This window comes from Tamandua tetradactyla, chromosome 11 (assembly GCF_023851605.1).
Source record: "Tamandua tetradactyla isolate mTamTet1 chromosome 11, mTamTet1.pri, whole genome shotgun sequence".
Taxonomy (NCBI): Eukaryota; Metazoa; Chordata; class Mammalia; order Pilosa; family Myrmecophagidae; genus Tamandua; species Tamandua tetradactyla.
In genome coordinates this window covers 13356756-13363500 of record NC_135337.1, presented here as the reverse complement: position 1 = coordinate 13363500, position 6745 = coordinate 13356756, and positions in this window count along the sequence as shown.

Below are 6745 nucleotides of genomic sequence, written 5' to 3'. Positions count from 1 at the left end.
GAAATGAACAGATCTATAGCCATCATGTCTGTGCTGAAATAGCAATCGTACGGTATGTTAGATCTTCAGGAGCAACTTTAAATGCCGTTCAGGGCTATGCTTCTATGAGACGTTCGTTCCCTATAGACACTCCATTGCTCAGCGTCAGTCCAGGAGATGGGGTGTTGCTACAGATCTGGAGGCTCTCCCATCCCAACTCAACTTGCCTTTAAGTGGACAGGACTTTATTTAGTGTTGCTTATTACTCATTCTTCTCTCACGTTGCAGGGTGTCCAGCCTTGGGTGCACCAGACCCATGTGAAACTCTTGGAACGGGAAGAGGGAGATACAACCCCATCCAATGGAAAGCTCTTGATGACTCCCACAAAGCTCTTCTAGCCGCGAGAAGACCCCTCCAAGAACTTCCAACCACACGTGTTCCTGTGAGCTCTTAGATGAGCTCAGAGTCTTATTCAGGAAAGCTGCCCGTGCCCCAAGGGCCCCCCAAAAGAGGGACTACTTGACCTGGCACTCTTGCTGACCCTGCCTCCTAATAATTGCCTCTTTACTCCTAACCTCAGGGATTTGAATATTAGCTAATTTAAATTTCTTGCTTTATCTTAGACATGTACTCTGCACCCAGGAGTTTACTCTTGATATTTTTATGCCCCTACTGTACATTAAACCTGCTAATCTAACTGAAACTGGATGTGGAAACAATTTTATCATAACCTTCCAGGCCCTAGCCTGGGGAGGTCATTTAAGAAACTGTTGGATGGAGCCTGTCCAAGCTAAAAAAAAGAGAGACTTTTGGATATACCATCCCAACCCATATACCAAATCTTCTTCCTATATCGCTACACCAATGCAAAACTTCCATCAAGTCCCAGACCTAATCTCTTTTACAGGCCAAAAAAATGTAAAACCTGAGCCTCCTATAGAAGGGGCATTGCCAGCCAACAGTCCATTTTCATGTTTTAGCTTGACCTCTCCCCAGAACCAATCTCTGGAAGATGGGGAAGAAAGGAAAAGAGGAACAGGAAGCCTGTACCTAATATCCCATACCCCTGACTTGCCATATCCTGAAGCAGCTGGATACTGGCAGGTAGACATAATGAGACTCTTTGTAATAACACTGTAAATGGAATTTCAGATAAAGAGGCCATATGTCAGGACCACAAAAGGGAGACAAAAAACACAGGGGAACCCCCCCCCCCATACATATGCTATACATTTCAAAATCCAGGGTGGGCATAAGTACAAGGAACCTTGCGAAGGGCATGAGATTTTGTAGGTTTGTCCAGAGGGATGCCTTGATGAATCCCAGAAGGACTGGAACAGTGAATACAAAGTACATGCAAAGTCCCCTTGGGGGAATGGTGAGAAAGGGGGAAAATTCAACTTACCCAAGTGGAGAATTCTTGATATTCTCACAAGCAGTGGGGACAACCAAAGCAATAGGCTGAGTTCCAATCTTGGGGTTTGTTCTTATGAAACTTAACCCCACAAAGGATAGGCTAAACCTACTTAAAATTAGGCATAACAGTCACCCCCAAAAGAACCTCTTTTGTTGCTCAGATGTGGCCTCTTTCTCTCAGCCAACACAGCAAGCAAACTCACTGCCCTCTCCCTGTCTATGTGGGACATGACTCCCAGGGGTGTGGACCTTCCTGGCAATGTGGGACAGAAATCCTAGAATGAGCTGGGACTCAGCACCAAGGGATTGAGAAAACCTTCTCAACCGAAAAGGGGAAGGACGAAATGAGACAAAATAAAGTGTCAAAGGGTGAGAGATTCCAAACAGAGTTGAGAGGTTATCCTGGAGGTTATTCTTATGCATTAAATAGAAATCACCTTTCTAGTTAAGGCATTACAGAGAGGCTGGAGGGAACTTCCTGAAAATGTAGAGCTGTGTTCCAGTAACCATGTTTCTTAAAGATGACTGTGTAATGATATAGCTTTCACCATGTGACTGTGTGATTGTGAATACCTTGTGTCTGATGCTTCTTTTATCTACCTTATGGACAGATGAGTAAAACATATAGGTTAAAAATAAATAATAGGGGGAATAAATGTTAAAATAAATTTAGTAGATTGAAATGCTAGTGATCAATGAAAGGGAGGGGTGAGGGGTATGGTATGTATTAATTTTTTTTCTGTTTTCTTTTTATTTGTTTATCTGAATTGATGCAAATGTTCTAAGAAATGATTATGATGATGAATAACAACTATGTGATGAAAAAAGAATGTTCATATTGTATGTTGATTGCTTTTATTAATAAAAATTAAAAAGAGAAAAAAAAATCCAGGGTGGGAACTAACATACAAAACACCAAGAAAATGAGTTGCTTGGAAAAAATCTTGTGCACACCTGCCTTGGAATCTCATTCATTGCAAGACCTATACAAACAAGGTCCTCTGTCTAACCTCTGCTATGTCCTGAACAAAACATCGGACAGTCACAAGATTTTCAGGAAAGTTCAGGCTTTACACGGAACTAATTGAGAAGTCCCATGTGCCCCTAAAAGTTGAGCTTTTCGTCTATGGATGCCCCAAGAGTCAATGACCTTTTAAGACATTTGGAAGAGATGTCTGTAACTCTCAGGTCCAGATACTCCAAGGTGTGAACAGTATTTGAATAAAGGCTGATGTACAAGAGGAAATCTAAAACCTATATCTCTATTTACCAGCCTACTAGTCATACCCATAATAAACATGTGCTAGGCATGAAAGTGGCTAGTCTAGGGTTAGCCTTAGGACTGTTAGCACCCTAGAAAGGATTTGCCTATCAGGAGGCCGCTCTGTATAATTTAGCAACTACAGCAGAATTGCTGGCCAACACCACTGCTTCTGCTTTCAAAGCCATTCAAATTTCCAGTGGCACATTGGCTAATGTTGTCATAGATAACCAGGTCGCTTTAGGCTATTAGCAGAACAAGGAGGAATATGTGCTATAGCAAATACCTCCTGTGTACTGGGTAAATACCTCAAACCAGATAGAGTGAAACATAAAACTATACACCCAAGCCACTTGGCTGCACAATATAAACAATCCTTTCTGTACAATCTGTAAGGCAATCTAACAAGCATTATCTACCCAAAGTATCTTGGTTCTTGCCAATACCTAGTCCTGTAATAACAATCTTTGTAATTCTTATATTTGGTCCAGTGATTTTGAAATTAATAGCCTCTTTTGCTTTTAAGCGCTTAAGGCCACTAGACTCTTCACGGACTACCAGCCCTGCACAACTCTGACCCTGAAAGAGGCAATCTGCAGTTCTTCCACCAGCGGATCTAGTGTTTCACCAGCAAGACCCAGGCCCACACCCACTGCCAGCAGAAAGTAGTTAGAGTGGTAATCGCCTGCTTCCCCAAGGTTGGTGAAAGATCCTAAAAAGGGGGGACTTGTAAGAGCTACCCAGAAAAAAAAAACCCCACCTGTTTCCTTTCCCTTGCTTGCAGACCTTGCTTTACTTAAAGGTCAACCAATCAGAATCGAGCAAAGCTAATAGTTGTGGTCAAAAGTCAACCACGAAATCTAAGTAACCACAATGCAGGGCTTTCCAGTCCCTGGTATTAGAGAAATTTAACCTATAATGAAATTTAGCTCATTATAATAGTAAGTTCTCCGCCTCTGGGCAGGATTTAGATGCCATTTTTGAACATGTGATGCATCACCAAGTATGCTGGAATATGTGGTAACACAGAGCATGCACAATTGTTTAACTCCTCCCTACCTGTCAATCCTCTGACCTAATCCCTTGACCCCTCCCTTACACAAACCAATACAATGCTGCTAATCCCATTGATTGCTCGGGGAGGCAGATTTGAGATTTGTTTTCCTGAGCTCTGCTGATTTAATAAAGCACTTTCCCTTGTGTGATCAAGCTTGTGTGGACTCCAATTTTGCTCCAAGCAAGAACCCCAGGAACCAGCAGAGGTCCCTAACATGAGGATTTAATGAGTTCCTGTCCATAAAGCATCTTGAACAGAGTCTAATGTGCAGTAGGTTCTTTATAAATGTGGGGAGTGGGGAGTGACCCGTCTCCTGCATCCTTGTTCAGGATTTTTTTTTCAATGCGTCATGATATTGCCAGGGACAGGGCAAAGCAGACAGAACTGGGGGAAAGCTGTGATCCGTGACTGGAGCTCTCCCCAGAGCAGGCGGCAGTTCTTTTAAACTTGCACAGGAGTCCTGTTGTAATCAGTTTGGGTCTGACCGTAGCTGGTGTATCACATTCAGTTCTGGGCAGCTCATTTACAGCTGGAGCACAGCCAGAGGTAGTCGATGGAGTAGAGAGCAGTCCAGTAATCATATCATAGGAATTTGCTAACAAATAGCTGCTGAGCTTCCAGGGCAGTGCACTGTGTTACATGTCTGGGGGTGAGGCTGGGTGGAGTGGGCTGCAAATATGCTTTAGAAATAGTTTCTTCTCCCTAGGGGCTAGAAAGTAAGATAGGTGGAGTCTATTCAATTTCTCAAGTACCGTTATGTTCAGGATGCTGTCTAATTGATACTGCCTTTGTGGCTCAGTAGAAAGAACACTGAACTGAGTGAGTCTCAAGGGAGCTGGGTTCTAGTCCTCCTCCTGTCACCGACTGGCTGTGTGTCTGTGGGTAAGTTACTCTGGGCCTCGGTTTTCTTACATCTAAAATGGAACCTATTGAACCTACTCTGTTAACAGTACAAATTCCCAGGTCCCTGACCCACTGAATTAGACTCTCCAGGGAGCAGCTTGGGAAGCACTGGGATATCAGGGCAGTTGGGAGAAACTACCCTTTAGGGCAATGTTCTCCATGTGGGGCTTTCAAACTCCCTACATCAGCATCTCAGGGGAACTTGCTTAAAAAGGAGGATTCCAGGGCCCGTCACTCACTTGCTTAGATAGGAGCCTGGGAATCTGTATTTAAAGGTGATCCCTGGTGATTCTTTGTACTCCGCAAATTTAAGAGTCTCTGTTACAGGATTTTGTGCAGATTAAATGGGAATGTATATGAATACTTACGGTCGTCACAAATGAAGAATGATTTAGCAGTGGGGCCTTTTACTTTGAGAGGAGGTTATAATAACCACCCCTGAAAGTTGAAAGGTTGTGTATTAGTCAGAACCGTTGGGACTGCAAGGGTAAGCTTCAGGTAGAGAGATTTATTGCAGGAACCCTTAGCGTAGCCAGGGAGTTCCCTTATGAGTTGTAGTTGTTGTGGACCCAGTGCTTCTGAGACTTGGAGAATTGAAACAGTGATATGAAATGACACAAGAGGCTTGCATCCCCAAAGTTACCCTTCTGTGGGTTCCGCCAGGATGCTGACTTCCCCAAAGACAGGCTTTGAATGAGGCAAATGGCTACCATCCAATATGGAACATTCTTTTGGGTAGAATTCTTATTCAGCCCTTTCCTTTGGCCTCCTGTGTGTCCCACTCATATGTGGTTAATTTCAATATGTGGTCTAATCCCCATGCAAACAAATGTGGTTAGAGTTGCAGAGTTGGTTTTGCAAGATACATGACAGATGCCATAACAAGTTGGGGAGCTGCTTTCTTCAAAACTCTGAGGAGGGAAAATCTTAAAAAGTCAGCATTTTGAGGCTTCATGTTGTTTGTCATATATAGGTTCCCATGAGGAGGAGAGAGCAGACGATTGGAGCATGGCTCTAAAGCTTGGGAACACAGATCCTTTTGAGAAAGCAATGGATCCCCTCCCCCAAGCACATGTGCAGAGACACACCCCATTTTACATAAATCTTTGGGTGGCATGAACCCAGCCATAGGTTCTTGTGTTGAGTACTTCTGCTCTTCTGGGCCTTCAAGGACAGAAGTCTACTAAAACATGCAAGTGACAGAGAAGCAGATTTACATTCACGTACAGAAACAGCTTCTAATGTTTCAACTGTCCAATAATGGATGGGCCATCCTGAGGTAGTGAACTCCCATTAAGTGAAGAATTCAAGCAGGGGTTGGATGAACACTTTGTAAAGGTGTTCATTTGTTCATTCATTCATTCTGTCACACACACACCCATTCACATAGCAAGAACTCCAGTGAGTGTGTATAGGAGTAGAAAAATAGCATACAAAGGTAGACAAATAAGAAATAGTCTCTGTTCTAAAGGTGCCATGGTTTGGTAAAGGAAACTGAGACATAGGTGATCACAATGCACAGTGACAGGTGATATAAGAGCCAATATGTAAAGGAATAAGGAGGCCAGAGGGGAGAATGAAGCAAACCTGTGGTGGGGTCTTGCATGCGGCCTGAGGTTGACCAGATCATCCCTAAATCCTTTCGCAATTTTGGTACCCTGTGCAGCAGTGGGGCCAAGGGGTGGCTTAGGGGGTTTTAGCCACGCCGCTCCAAACAGATATACAATATACGTAACAAACAATGTGCTTGCTCTGCAAGCATAGCTACAGGACGAGTCTTCAGGCTCCCCACCCTCACCCCTACTTCTGCTTCCAACCAAATGGTCCCCTCTTGCCTACCCTATATGGAAATTCTGGAACTGCCGCGGAGCCTATGGTTCTCTACTTCTCCAGGTTAGCAAAACACAGGACTGAGCCATTCCCAGAGGTTGGGATTTGAATGGCGCATCTTGGAATGGAAAGCCACTGGGCTTGCCAGCGAGAATGTGCTGGTGAGGATGAGGAAGGGAGCAGGAAGGAGTGCAGCTGAGCATACAGTAGCTGTCCTCACACCTACAGCCAGCTCCTCATGTTTGTTCCAACAACTTTAAGGTCTGAAAGCATTTCCTTTCCCTCCTGGTTTCCCTTT